Raw genomic sequence first — 16114 nt, 5'->3', positions numbered from 1 at the left:
ACCACTGAGGATATTTTATTTTAGCACTGTGGTCAGTGTGAGCCAGGTGCGGAATTTGAATCGACCTGCCATCGTTGACATTTTTACCCAGTTTACCTCATTGGATGGCGAACGCTGCTTCCCCAGAGCCACCACGACGCCAAACTCCATTCAAAATGAAACGAGTTGGTTTGAATCAAAGTATAACCATGAATGTGTAACAATAAATTAATGAATTTGTTTTCGATACATGTAGGTAGGTATTTGATTTACGTCGCACTAGAGCTGCATAATGGACTATTGTCGACAGTCTAGGAAACATTCCTGAGGATGATTCGATGACATGCCATCGCAATTTTGATCCTCTGCAGAGGGGATGGCTCCCCTGCTTTGGTAGCCCGACGACCAGTTCGCGAAGTCGAGCACTTTCTGGTAGAATAGTTTAACGATGACCGATAGCGCGCACCCTCGGTTTGACTCATCAAAGTGGTCACCCATCCGCTTACTGACCTCAGCCAATGATGATTGACTTCGGTGTTCTACTGGGAACCGCATCTTTACGATCAGTCCACTGCGGGATTTTTCGATACACATTCAGGCGTCTGTGTCGAATTAAAAAAATACCTTGTCTCTTGCCAAATTTCAGAACCCTTTGCAGAAAAATGAGAAAAATAGTACACAGATATTGAATCTGCTTCCTCCACTCTTCAGAGCGTTTGGCGGAAAGACAACATCATATAGCGATGTAGGTCCTAATAATATATAGTTGTTTTACTTGCAGCTCACGTTGCAGTATTGCTATTCCGCTAGTAGCTCTGAAGTGAAAATGTAGCGGGATCGAATCCCGCTATAACATTGGATTCTTTCTTTCCTTCGCGAAATTGCGCTAGCTATTTTTCAACTTGAAAAGAGTTTTGAGCTGCATCTTGCATTTATAAAGAAACTCTGGTATGTATTTAAATACAATAAAACCTTTTTTTGGGTGGTGGATGGGGACCGCATAAAAAAATTGGTACGAAAAAAATATTCGAAATTTTTATAAATTCTTACATATAATAAACAACTTTGTTCGATATACTACCTAAATTTTTTTTATGCGGTGGATAGGGATCGCATAAAAAAAGTCGGACTTAGAAAATACATCAATGATTTATGAAATAGATGAGAGAATGCTTTCAATTAAATTAAATAATTAAATTAGACCTAAGGAAATTGTAAAAATATTTAATTCTTCATTGTACATATACATGGAGATGTTTTCAAATTATACATTAAATAGTTTGCTGTTACTCGTCGTAATACAAAACGCACATCTTCTTGTGATGAATTGCTTGAAAATCGCTTTCGTCGCTTGAAAATAGAATTTCAATTGAATTGTTTTTTGGTACCATAAAGTGAGTGATCAGATTTTGTGACGACGGTCGACTGGTCAATTAATCTAACAAATTCTTTAATCTAAAAAAGAACTTAAGTGGACGTCGTTTTCATTCAAAAGAAGAGATTTATGTTGCTATAAATGCATTTTTTCATCTATTCTAAGAAATTAATGGCTTGGGGCATTTAATCTGTGGAAAATTCGACTACAAAAGCGCATTGTTGGAGGAGACTACTTTGAACACACCTAAATTTTTGTAAGTGCAACTTTAAAACCTAGTTGTATCTCAAAATTCTCAGAGTGACCCTCGTATGCACGTAACTGACTCTGCCTTTTTAGGAGATTGTTTAAAATAAATGAACAGAGCATCGCGAAGTCCAGATACATCATTGTCAAGGAGACCACGTAATCAGAGTTCCTCCACAACATGTATATGTACATTGATAGGAAACATTAAACTGGTGCTAACGCCGCTAAGATTCATATACCGCATAAAAATAAATCGCACTAAAAAAATCGCACAAAAAAAATCGCACAAAAATAAAATCGTACAAAACCAATCGCACAGAAACAAAATCGCATGAAAAGGGACCGCATAAAAACAGGTTTTACTGTAAATAAATCCCATTACCCCCATAAAATATCGATAAGATAGTTTGATGTATCTGAGTTTAGTTTCTTCAAAATACTTTAAACATTAGAAGCCATTAATCATGCCCCTTTACCCTTTGTTATGATATTGAAAACTACTTTAATTAAAAAAAAAATTCCCCATCATCTAACTCTTCTCAACCCTTTAAAATGGCCGTCATTTTAAATAAACTGTAGAAATGTAAACAGATTATTACCATTCTATTTGGTATGCGGAATAGACATAAAAAGGTTAAAATTACCGAATTAATGGAAAAATGAATAACAGTTGTGAAAAAAGTTTGGTAATTTTATACTAGTACTTCAGAGCATGGCACAAAAACCATTTATTTGATTTAATGTATTTTTAATTTTGGTATTTGTTACTAAATGTAATAAGATTTACAATTTTTAAAACCGGAATTTTCGGGTAAGTCGCTAAGATACCGAACGGTAAAATTTGAGAATGGATAGTTTAAATACCGTGCATATTAATTTAATTTCCAGTATTATGGTTCTTTTCTATCATACAAGTATGGTAATTTCGACAGAATTTTGTTTTGCGTGGGGAAAATGATATTTTCGTAAAATACAGTACTGTAATTACCAAACAGTATGGTAGTTTTTCCAGAAATTTTTTTCTCCGTGAACAAGAATTTTAAATATATTATGTTTTAAGGGTGGAGACTAGAAAACACCCTTGATATTCAGAGCATTTAATCTTCCCCCTTTCAAAATTTTTTCTACTATGTTTAGTAATCCCAAGACACACTTTAAAAGGATAAGCCTTATGTTGACTATTTATCTACCATGGTGACATTTCCCTTTTCGGCGGCAACTAAGTTTTAAAATCAACATTCTGTGCTATGAATGATATCCAAAGCTATTGCATACTATTGCACTCAAGTCTTTTCTATTGCTATTTCGCTATTCATTATGTGTATGTGCTTATAACGACTAGCTCACTCTAATGACTATTACATCTGCTTTTGCCTATTACAGTTATAACATGTTTTTCCTGTACAATAAACGAAGAAATATTTTGGCCCCTCTTCTGAGGAGTTTTCATTAGTCCTTGAACGATATTTTCTTGGAAAAAAATGGAAATTTTATTGTTATTAATCATTATTAGAGAGTGAAGTTTCAAATAAAAAGGTATGAGTAAGTAAAATAGCTTTATTGTATTTGTTTACCAATTAATTTGAAACGACTTTAAAATAAAGCTAATTGTACAGTGCGCAAAAAATAAACGGATCACCCTACATAACTTTTGATCTAATGATCGGATCTTCACGGTCTAGGAATCGTAATAGTTCGATAGGGGTGACCCCAAATTTGCTAATTAATTAGTGAAGACGATACTTTAAGTTACAAAATCAGACACAAAAATGTACTGTCTCTGAATGAAAGATTTTTAAGTATTTGGATTCTTGACCCAAAAACTCTGGGGGGTTGTAGTAATCTGAGAAATATGGTCCAAATAGTTTGGTCATAAAAGCGGTCAAAAGTTTAAACCCCTTAATGTTAATTTTATTATCGTTTTGCGTACTTCGTCTTATCACTTTAATCTAATTAAAAAAAAAATTCACATGATTATAAAATTCGTTTATCCAAAGATAATTCCATATCAAAAGTAACATTTAGTAAATGTTTATTATTTTTTAATATTTTATTTAGTAATAGTAGAAAGTTTTTTTTATCGTAAAGAATAAATTTTTATATCATTCTAAAAAATGTAATTTTTATGGCAAAATACGAAATATGATTGAAATCGATCGTGTAGTTTCTGCGAAATCAAATTTCAAAGACGCGACCTTTTTCAAATTTTTTCAACTTTTATTAAATAAAATAATAAAAAAAATGGAGATCAAATAAACGTTATTTTTATATCAAATTATTTTTTAGATAAATGGATTTTATAATTGTGTGCAAAATCTTTTTAACTATCTTAAAAAGATCTCGAAAGATGGCGCAGTAAGCAAAAAATCAAATTAACATTAAGGGGACCGAAATTTTGAACCGCTCATCTAACTAAACTATTGAAACCATATCTTCTAATTTGCGGCTAACCCCTATATTTTGGGAGTCAGAAATTCGAACGCATCGGATAAAGGTATGTTAATTCAGATAAAATACGTTTTTGTGTCTAATTTTATAAGTTAAAATATCGTCTACACTAACTTATTAGCATATTTGAGGTCACCTACTTAAACCAATAAGATTGAGTCATAGAATATGAAAATCCGATCATTAGATCAAAAGTTACTTATGGTGGTCCGTTTATTTAATTATTTATTTCATTTTTATTTATTTATTTTTTGCTCACTGTGCAATAACTTTTGTCACTTCCTGTAGTTCTTTTATTACTAACCTAAAAATCCCAGTACATTTATAATGTAACATTCGATCACAGAAATCAAGAAAAACTAGCTACAAGACTAACAAAAGGCAGATGCTTTGGCGATTTTTCATTTATGGTACTTTACTCTGGAAACCATATCCCGATGAGAAATATAGTGAAGATACGGATAATATTGAATGGGAAGGGCAAGAATTTGGTATCGAGTAATTTCAGCGAATACTTATTTCCCAGACTACTTGAGAACTTCTTTGATTCAAAAAAATAAAAGCTATCGAATATAAAGTAAAATTGATGAATACATTTTCGACGTATATTAGTTCTTTTCAGTTCTCTGTTATTTTTCATCACTTCTTAAAATGGAAACACTCACCAGGGATTCTCCCATGTGAGTTGAGTTGCATATAACTTCAGAAAAAGTTTTTTTTCTTGCGATTTCAAAGAAAAACAATTTATTTTCTGTATTGAACGTCCTACAATCTATTGAGATTTGTGGTTCAGATTTCTATTTTTTTAAAATATTAACGGAGCTTTAAAATTTAATTTAATAGATCTTAAATAGTTATTTTGAACTTTTTTACTGTAATTTTTTTTTAATACAAAGTGTTAAAAGGTATTTAAAAATCTATTTTCCATCACCATCGTTGAATGCTGAAAATCTCTTTTATTCACAGCTCGAGAAGTATTTATGGGATATTTCTGGTCCCATATCTCAAAAATAAACTCAACAACTTAATGCATAACAAAATTGAAAGAAAGAATTCTCAATAAATTATCAAACATCAGCTGTCGCCATAGCAACTCATTCAATGACGACGCATGCGCATTGTTTACTACTACTCTTAAACACAGTAAATGTGTTGACTCTCAAATAAGGTGCGCACGCCATCAAACCCAAAACAACACCCATTTTGCCAATGGGTAATAACTTTATAGTGTTTCGTATTCACCGTCCTTACTATTTATTTAAAAATTAGTCAGCTAGGTCAAAAATATGCACATTAGTCTAAGTGTGGGAGGTGTATGTGGTTTTCCTCCCCATGTAACGCAAATGCGTGCTAGTCTCTTTCAAAAAGTCCTCCACGAAAGCAAATTTCTCTAATACTAGAATTTCAAAACATTATGTTCTTAAAATTTAAACAGTATACACATTTATAAGCAAAATGCATAGTCAAAAAATGTGATGTGGAGATAGAATTGTGTGCGAGAGATGTTCGTTGACTCCTGGCAGGATTCCAACCCAGGACCTATACCGCTAAACACCATAGTCGTAAACCGAAGTTTAGAGAGAGCTTTATAACCACTGAAATGACACAAAATGAGATAGCTTTCTTTCACTTAAAAGCTTTTAATCTATAGCAAAATGCGTAAAAAGGAAAATTAAGTCCATTGATCTCCTGATTAAGCTATTAGGATCATATTTTCCATATTGCAAATCTTTGCATCATTGAACTTGGAAATTAGTATAGCATGAAATATCATTTTTGTGGTCATTATTTACAGCTTCCTAGGCGCACAATTATGCATTATTTCTTCGACTGAACCAGAGATTCTTGGTTCGAATCCTATTGGCAGCCAAACGAACATCTTTCTTCACATCACTTTTGAAACTATGCTTTTTGTTCAAAACTGAGTTCATGCAGTTTCAAATTTGAATTTATGAGATTTTCAAATTTGGCTATTCCTTGTTTCGGAGCTATTTTGCCACATATTAACTTAATTTTGAGAAACCCTTTTTCTTACAGTTTCCTCTAAACTTTATACCACTTGCAAATATTATTAATTAGATTCTCACAAAAATTTAAAGATTCTTTTTGAAAAAGAATTAAGTGGAATTATGTATTGATTCGTTTTTAATTCTCGTGTAATTTTCATTACCTAAAAATTAATAAATGAATGAACATGCATAAAATTATATACGCAGCTTCATAATCACTGCCCTAAGTACATATTTTCACATACTTTTTCAAAAATATCGTTTACACGTAGATGGTTGCAAAAAAATAAAATAAATAAATAAATTTAAAAAAATAAACTATAACGCTATTGATGCATGAAAAATCCCCTTTGAAGAAGACTGGTATAACAAAAAATTCTAGGACTGTTTGATTGTCGATTGAAACTTGAGATAGTTTTGATAATCGCTTCAACTCCTTCTATTTTTTTTTTTTTTTTTTTTTTTTTTTTTTTTTTTGCACCATAAAGCATGTTTTGAAGTTTTTAATCCCTCTTCCCACAAAATTGTTTGCCATATTCCGAAAGCGGTTTTGCCTTTTCCGGCTTAAATATTAATTTGAGACCCCTAGATGTAGTTAAATTTCATTTCATACAAGGATTCTGAAAATATATATATAAAGGGTAGTGATTATGAAAACCAGAAATATTAATAACTTTTAAATACAAGATTGAAAATTCAAACGTGCAAATGTCAACATTGAATTTTATTTATTCTTTATTATTTTGATTTAAATTATATTCAGATAATTTAAATTATATATATATATATATATAATTTAAATCAAAATAACCCCTGCTATATATATGTTATGACGCCCGGTGGCTGAGCGGTAGCGTTTTGCGCTGTAGTGCCACAGGTCCCTGGTTCGATCCTCGGCCGGGCAAGGTTGACTCAGCCTTTCATCCCTTCAGTGGGTCGATAAATGAGTACCAAGCATGCTTGGGAACTAAACACTGGGGGTTCTGTGTTCGGCTGATCGGAACATCTGCTCCTGCACCCCAGAGGCCAAGGTCAAGAAAACTGAGATCTTGGCCCTCTAGGGCTGTCGCGCCGCTGAGTTTAGTATATATATGTTATAAAAAAATCATATCCTGAGCGAGCATTGAAACTCAATACAAATGGAAGCCTTAAATATATCAGAATATTACGGAAATAACAAGCAAGTTTTAAAGATTATTATTTTTTTATTTAAATAATTACTCTTTTGGTTTTATACTTAATATCTTATACTTAATATCTTATACTTAATATCTTATACTTAATATCTTATACTTAATATCTTATACTTAATATCTTATACTTAATATCTTATACTTAATATCTTATACTTAATATCTTATACTTTATATACTTAATACTTTGTTTTATATTAGTAATGTAAGTTGTTTGTTTCATATATCCGAAATGAATTCCTTTTAACATCAAAGAACTTTCTTAAATATTTTAGTTTAATCTCAATCACACTAGAAATCGTTTCTTCCAAACTTCATGCAGTTATTCTGTTACATTTTCATACGTTTTGAGATATATCGGTTAAAAGAAATAAATAAAGGAAGAAAGAAAGGATTTTAACTCTAGGCACCACTTAAATTTAAATCGAAAAAAAAAACGGAAACAAGTCTCATCTTTGAATAAAAACATAATTATTTTAACAGTTTGAAAAAATAACTAATTGTAAAACTGCTTAGAAATAAGAAAAACGTCATGACTAATGATATCTTTGTATCCTAGATCCCTCTATAAAAGAGCGTTCTTGACAAAAAATTATACGGATGCGCAATATGTGTTAATTAGTGTATATATATATCAAAGAATATGCATATGTATGCATTGGAGTTTCACGAAAAAAAGAAACCTCTTTGACAGAAGTAGATAAGCAGAAAAAATTGCTTAATAGTATCATTTCCTTAACAATTTAAAATAATTACTGTATTTAAAGTTGTAAATTAAGCTTTATTACTAGAACATATTGTTATATGTATTCTAAGAATTTAAAATCTGATTAGCATATTCTGTATTTTGAATAATTTATTGCATTTAATCCTTAATCATCAAGAGTTTCGAGTTATTCGCTTGCTGAAAATGCAACTTTAATTATTTTGGTCTTATTGCAGCTGAAAGTTTTAGGTGGAATTAAACTGATCAGATCCTTTGTAATTCTTTAATTACAGCTTAAAGTAACTTTACCTGAAAAGAGCTTTTTGTTTTGCTTAATTAGCGACATACAATGCAATTGAGATAGACGCGATTTAGGTAATTTAAGAAGCATCATTAACTTTGAAAATATCTTAAGGGCCTTTGTCACTTTTGAATATTAGTTATGATTTGTGCGATCTGTATCTTTAACAAACTTCTAGGCACACCCAGTGTTCGTGTGTAAAGAAAAGCTCTTTTCCGTTATTTTCGTTGCCGTTATCTCGAGTAGCTTTATTGCTTCAAGTCATTAATGATCCATGTCTTTTTTGTCATTTTAGAATGGAAAATCGAATTAAAGAAGTAGTTTTCATTAAGACTAGTTGTTAAACAGATGAGAGCAAGAGAGATATTGCTTATCGGGTCTTAAATTTCAAAAGAAGATTATCTTTAAAAATTTACTTTACTAGTTCTTTTTATTGGATAAATTATAAGTACTGAACAGTGGCATAGCAATTTTTTTGACACGAAAGTCAATGCTAAGCGCAAAAATCATAATCCTTGCTCTTTTTATTATTTTAAAGTTAGTTTTATTATATTGTCACGTTAAAGTGGTTTAATACAGATGACAAGATGAGGTTTAAATAATGAATTTATTAAAGTGAAGAAAGTACAAATGACGAGAACCGTCTGCACTAAGAACTGCCTGTTTCGTTTGTTCGTTCGTTGTAGTGGAACTGGACGTCTGTGGCCTTACGCCCTTTTCCCATTCATCCTGAAATTAAACTAAGAAACATACATGACAAAATTAAAGTTTGGGGAGCAAAATGGAGTTCTTGAGAGAGGAAAATGGCACTTTACCATTATTAGGCAATAACAAAATTACAAGTAATAAAAAAGTACATGAAAAAAGGTAAAACTAAAATACAATGGGAAAATAAACAATAATGAATATTTATAGTTTGGAAATACATACAAAAGGGGGGCAAGTTAAGGGAATGTGAGGATGTGTGTAAGTAAGTGCGGCTCTGTTAAAGTAGAGACCCGGCAGTCCTAGTAGTAACCACTCGTGCCGGGTAGCAAGAATTGCTTGTTTAGTTTGGTTATTTAGTTATTGCAATTACATAAATTTTCAGGCTTGTGTGCTCAAAATAGGCTTATAAACCTTCGTCAAGTAGAAGAGGACAGATAGCAGATTAGGAGAGACAGCACCAAGAAGTACCGCCGCCAGAAGTGAACAACTGCTTGTTTACAATGAAGGGATCGCTTATATACCAACAATGTTCTAGAAACGTCCTAGGAATAACCAAAGAGGAAATGATGTAAATTGAATGTACCAGAAGCTTCTGGAATGTTCATAGATTTGAATAAGAAAAATTTGGAACTAGTGTCCACTTCCCGTATCGAACCTGGGACCTTCTGCTTCATAGATTCGAATTATACCACTGAGCTACTGAGACATAGAGTGCTCGGCAATATTAATATTATAATAAATAGTCGATATTTTATATCCGATGCATTTTATCAAAATCATATTTTTCATAGTTGCATAAATTATTTTCGTTGTTTATGACTTCTGTGATTTAACTATTTTATTCACCCCATAAAAATAGTTAACGAAAGAAGATTTAACAATGGGAAATATATTAAAAAGAAGGTGAATTAAACGTATAAAATTTTGGATGTGATAACCTCACACAATCGAAATGCTTCATTTTAGTTTGTTCAAAATTTCTGAATTAATGTTAGTCGAAATGCATTAAATCACATGCAACAGATGATTTCGGCTTGCACTATGTTTATTTCTGATGGAGCGATAAGACTATGTTCTAAAGTATCAGGTTTGGTGAAGCTGTTGAAAATATTTTGTTCTTTTTTTACAACTAATGTTTGATACACTGAGAAAAAAGTATGGTCAAAACTATCAGAATATCGAAACATTTACAATGTTTCTGCCATTATGGGAACATCAAAGAGATTGATAATTTTAACCTAATCAATTCGGTAGAGATTTTGGAAAAATTGACAATAACGTATTATTCTACAATTTGTGATAAAATTTAGCAAATGTGGCAAAAACTTAGTAAAATTATTATACCTTCGCTTTTCAGTTTCACATTTTTTACTAAATGTGTAAGAATAAGAACATAAATTTCAAAAACCGTAATCTACGGTAAGCTGTTACCATATAAAAATTTGCCAATAGAATGATTTAAATACAGCACATTTTGGTTTTTCTTACCAGAAATGTCATTATCAGAAATATCATTACCTTACAGTATGGTAATTTTACCAGATTTTTCTCTCTGAGCACAGAAATGAATACAAGTGCTTCTAATTGAAACAATTACTTAAAATTTTCATTTAATACCGTATTTTACAAGCTTTTGATTAAAAAAAACTTATGGATTAACGACAAAAATAATAATAATAAGCAAATTTCGCAATTTTAATAAAAATAAAGAGAATCGACTCTTTGAGTTACCCAATAAACAAAAAGCTTTACTATATATTCCATTTTATTCAATTTAATTCCTCATATTTGGGTATTTTGATTAAATAATGAGTTTAAATTAAATCAATATTTATAAATTTGCAATGCTTTTGATATTTCGATCAAAAAATGTTAAATAATAGCTTAATTTATTAAACAACTCTAACAGATGATTGAAGTATTATTGTTTGTTTAAAATCTTTATAACCAAAAAAATGCCAGTCAATACTACAAATATAAAAATGAATGGGCTTAGAGAACAATTAATTGAAATTATTTTTTTCCGGAACAAATTAAACAAGTAATTTTCTTTTTCTCATAAATTTGTTATGCTATCTACAAATTATGCTTCATTATCGACTTAATTTGCGAAGCATTCACTATTGTTCCATATTTTATTATGCCTAATCATTATCAATAACTATTTACTAAAAAACTAAACATGTACCTAAATATTTGAAATGCATTTATCACTTTAAAATAATTAGTACTACCTATTTCAAAATAATTAATACTATTTCAAAACTTAATCAATTATTTTATTATTAAAAGACCATATAATCGATTTTTCTATCTATTCAATCCATCCTCAAATAAAAGAGTTTTACGAAATCTTTTAATCTCTAAACTTTTCGCAAACTTCCTTTTACGTAAGCAGTTTCTTCCGTGCGTCGGACTATTGTATTCTCCAGCAAGGATAAGCTTAAATATACGTAACGTTCACTTTCCTCGAAAGCATCGTTTTAATCTTCGCTCCATTCCTTTAAACTCAGGCAACAGTTTTGTATTTTTCCATCTTTGAAGATTTAGTTGAATAACAATTTTTTTTTCCAGATTCAAGGGTTTGTCATTGTTGTTCATTTGTAGTGTTATTCTCTCATGTTTCGAAATTAATAAGAAATTTTTGAAATGGACAAAAAGATTATAATAATAAAATGAATAGATTTTTATGCACTCTTTAAATATATATTCAGTACTATTAACCGAAACATTTGTTGATATTTTTGGGAGAAAGAAAATAATGACCTTAGTTATTAAATACTGTAATGTCAGTAAATAATTAGATACTTTCGTACAATTTAATTAATTTAAAGCAGTAGAGAAATATTTTTTTAATAAAAACGTAAAAACGTAATTAGCAGTAAAATACCACATGTTTCAAAAAATAACTGAAGAATCAAAATCTTTAAATAAAAATGGAAATTGTATGTACGGTTTGATGTATCTTTAAGCACAGAATTGTTCTCAAAAAGTGACAAAATTAGTTACAAAGCTCACCAGCAAAAGGGCTCTGATAAATAAGAAATAACAAAAGAGTGTTTGAAAATGCAGCAAAGTACTGCAGTGAGGATGTTGCAGAAAACGCTGTTTGATAGTAATAATTAATTAACAACGCAACAACGCCATCCATAGACAAAATTTGTAATTAACCTAGAATTCGGCGAGCTATAATTATTAAATTTCCCATGCAGAACGAAAGTAAGCTACCATTTTCTTTATTCGATTTTTCAATGCATTATTCTTTTTTGGGATACCCGATACTAACCCCACATGGTAATGCATGTATACATCTATTGTTTTTTCCAACTTTTACAAGAAAGCTCATAATGACTTTCTAATTATAATTTTTTTGTATGTTAGAATTCGTTTATCATGTTTTGAGATTTAAGTTCTTAATGGAAAAAAAATTAACAAAATTGACAAAGTTTTTAAGACATAGGCATAAAAATATGTATTTTATTTTAAAAGCAAATTCATGCTGAACGTATGAAAAAAAATGGGAAATGATTATGGTATTTTTAGAAAATAGAAGAAATAGAAGAAAAATTACATATATTTCTGCAAGAAGATATTTTGTTTTTCTCAAACTATTAAAATTTTAAAAGTGATAAAAATGTTTGGAAAACAATAAATAATGTTATATAAATTATTGATATTTTAATCTACAATTAAATTTCTCGGTATGATTTTTAAGGCAGTCGTATACCTTAAAAAAAATTTTCGGAAATTTTTTAAGGGATCGTATCATAAAATTTAAGAAAACAGTAAATTTTTTTGACTTCTCAAAAAATGTTTCTCCATTCATATTCACTTCAAAATTACATAAAGTACAAGTTAGCTGAAACTTGTCGAAAATGCACTGTTTATCAGAATATGATTGTTTCAAATCTAATGGAGATCTTTTTTAAAATTAGATACTCTTGATAACAGTAGTTCTTAACTTAAAAAATATAAGGAACTACTGAGAAATCTTAAAAAAATCAATATAGAAAGAATTTTTATTAATCATATTTTTTTTTTAAAAATTCACATAATTTTGCCCATTCCCGATTAAGTTCCTGCGTTATAAAGACACTAATAAGCTAATTAAGAAATATAGGAACTAAGATTGACTCTCCAGTACTTAACTACAATGTTAGAAATTTCTTGGTGAAACTGGTGAAATACTAATTTATTTGATTTTTTATCACATTCAACCAAAGCAGTCAAAAAACTATAAAAAATATTATATTGTAGCTGTCAAGTGCCCATACCATTTTGTTTCGAGCATCTGCGCCTAAGAGGGCTAAATGGTCCATCTCATAACCGGCTGAACAGGCTTTCGAATCCCAGCATTGATACCACAATATTTCTTCCATTCCTTCAATACACGAAGAGTTTCTAGTGTCCTACAATCATCAATGGGTAACCCTGGACTATTAGAATACGAAGCGGTCATTCACGCACAAATGGCGTACCACCCACGCAACTCCAAAGACGTATAATTTACTATTCACGTTTTTTTAATCGTACCAGTTGTAAACGGTTTCAAAATCGTAATCGTAAAGAAATGCTACTAATTGCAATCTTTATGGTTAATCGGATTGACAGACTGCTGCCGGTAATTTTACCGTAATTTCAGATTAAAAATTCTTACAGTGTATTGAGTTATTAATATTTTTAAAATTTATCATAATGTATGAATTATTTGTGACAATGTAACTAATCGTAAAACTAAAATCACGACTGCTTTAATGAATTACGAAACTAAAAATAAGTTATTTGACAAATCTAAAGTCTGGTAAATTTAATTTTGGATCACGTTTTAATGAAATATTATCCCCATAAGTAGCTATCAAATTTGATTTGAAATGAGCATTTTAGTTTCTACTGTAACTAAGTTGTTATATTAGAAACTTAGAATGACAAGTTTTGATTAATATAATTTAATTGATGATGTTGGTGACAGGAGATCTTTTAAGCTTGCTAAAAATTTTATATGTTTTACGACACTTTTAATGAAACGTAAAAATTCAATATGAAATAAATTTGATTCATTATATTTAATTAATTACTTTTAATTTTTTCCACGTTATTTAAAGAAAAACATTTGCCAAATTTGAAACATATCCACAAGAAAGCATATCACAATGCAGTAAAAAAACTATTAAATGCATGAAATTCTTGATAACAAAATTTCAAACACCAGGCGATTTTATTCTGAATGCAACGTTGTAGAATTTCTTTAATATAGCCTTCATTTATATTTGTTTTGAGATTTAATGTATTTCTTTCTTGAAGAAAAGAATAGAATGCATGTTTCGATTCACTGTTTGTTTTTTGAAAATAATATTATTTTATTCGAATGTCTTTTTTTACACTATACAAACCATTTACAAATTATTATGATGCTGTGTTATTATCCTTCTCAGAAGAATAGGTACAGCGTTCGATAGCGGTACATTGAAGAACAGTATTGGGTATATATATATATATATATATATAAATAGTCACATTTATTCCAATGCATAGCAGAAATCCATAATGGTAATAATTAATAAAAAATATGAATTAATCTTACGTTATTGCATAATGAAAATAACTTTAAAATACTAACTGCTAAATTGCTAAGTGAATTAGTTAATCTCTGGTTTTAGTCATTTTACATAATTGTAAACAGGAGAATTAATCTTTATCAGATCTCTTATTTCATTAAACATCTGCTGCTAGCAAGAGGTAAATTATTGCTTCAATAAACTGGGACAAGTAGAGCCTGTTGGTTAAGCAGAAATATAGAGAACTTAACATTCCATTAGGGTCATCTTTGCAGTGGCCATCATCATTTGAACCCTATTAGTATGTTAATGTTTAGTTATGTCTTGATCATTCTCGGCAACTCAAATGTACCTTCTCATATTTGTGTTATTAGTATTCCAGTATAATACACAAAGTGTATGAGCTTCACAATACAAAGATAAGCTGATCAGATTTGAAAATTATAAATTAATTTTGATAAGAAAAGCGTGTTGAAATTATCGCTTGATTGAATTTTAGAATAGAATTAGCTTAGAAAAAAATCTGTATGCATTCTTTATTTGAATGTTAACGATTGTAACAATCTTTAGTAAAATGAAATTAATGAAATATTTTGTTCAAAGAATTTATCTGGATTATTAACTATAAGTAAAAACTATTTATAATTTCTGCTAAATTACATTTTCTTGAATGATACAAAAAAGCGTAAATAAAGGAAAAATATAATTACAGAAATGAACACACCTTTCTTTTATTGGAATGATTCTACAAAGTATAACAATCATCAATAAATAAAAAATTGAGGTGAAGAAGCTTTGTTTTTGCACTATAAAAATTTTTTGGCTAAAAAACGCACTCGTATTCTTTTAATAGACAAAAAATAACACCCAGTTGTTTTTTTATGTTGAAAACTAAGATAGTGAAAGTTGAAAGTAGTGAAGGTTGAAAGTAATGAAAATTAAAATTTTATGTGGCGAAAGTTGTCCAACGACTTTTTTTTTTAAATCATATTTTTTGTCATTTTTTTCCATCAAGGACTTCTTTCTCAAAATTTTTTGTGAAAACAGTGTCATGGCAATAACGAAATATTTTTTAAATTGTATGAGCTGTATGTATGTATGTGTATATATATATATATATATATATATATATATATATATATATATATATATATATATATATATATATATTTGAATTATCTTTTCTAATTAAAGTTTTCTTTATGACTCTTTGTCCAATCAATAGAGCACCATATCAATATCTTTTAATAGTACTGAAACAAACATTTACAACCACTTTTTTGTCTAAATCCAGTGCAATTTTAGATGCAGCTTTCTTGACGTCCTGCACTGTGCCGCATGTACTGTACCATATTTTTTACAGTTATACCTACTGTGAAGTAGTTGAATCACTGTAACTAAATAAATATTTCAGAAAAAATAAATTACAAAATTTTTCTGCAAAAATGAATTTAGCTGATGCCGGATTCAGAAGTTTACAGTGTATGAAGAAGTTATGAAGTTCTCTTAGAAAGTTCTTGTTTATAAGTCTGTTTAATGCTATTTTGCTTGCAATATTTAGATTATTTGTATTATGTGGTTTTGTTTTTGG

The sequence above is a fragment of the Parasteatoda tepidariorum genome, chromosome 11 (assembly GCF_982258835.1).
Source record: "Parasteatoda tepidariorum strain Cologne lab strain chromosome 11, Ptep-v5.0, whole genome shotgun sequence".
Lineage (NCBI taxonomy): Eukaryota > Metazoa > Arthropoda > Arachnida > Araneae > Theridiidae > Parasteatoda > Parasteatoda tepidariorum.
Note: the sequence above shows the minus strand (reverse complement) of the source record.